The sequence below is a fragment of the Brassica oleracea genome, chromosome C3 (assembly GCF_000695525.1).
Source record: "Brassica oleracea var. oleracea cultivar TO1000 chromosome C3, BOL, whole genome shotgun sequence".
Lineage (NCBI taxonomy): Eukaryota > Viridiplantae > Streptophyta > Magnoliopsida > Brassicales > Brassicaceae > Brassica > Brassica oleracea.
In genome coordinates, this window is record NC_027750.1 from 32058765 (window position 1) to 32059102 (window position 338).

The following is a 338-nucleotide window of genomic DNA, read 5'->3' on the forward strand; positions in this document are numbered from 1 at the left end:
TTGAGCCATTTCTGCTCATACCTCAACACACACCACGCATGCTCCAGTGTGAATTTGGACCCCTGATCCGCGAAGAAAATGTCATGGGCCACCTTGAGTACATCGTTCTCATGTTCACCACTGGATATCTGTCTCTCTGCAGCCGCATATGCACCACAAAACTTTGATGTGTCATTACTGATTTTGTGCCACCTCTGTTTATAGTGGAGATGCTGGCTACTTTCAACACAATCTCCACCACAAAGAGCTGCGAAGAACAAATCTCCTACACGTTTCCAGAAAGTGCCTGATTTTTGGTTATTGCCGACTATAGCGTCCTTAGAGGTATTTAACCAAGC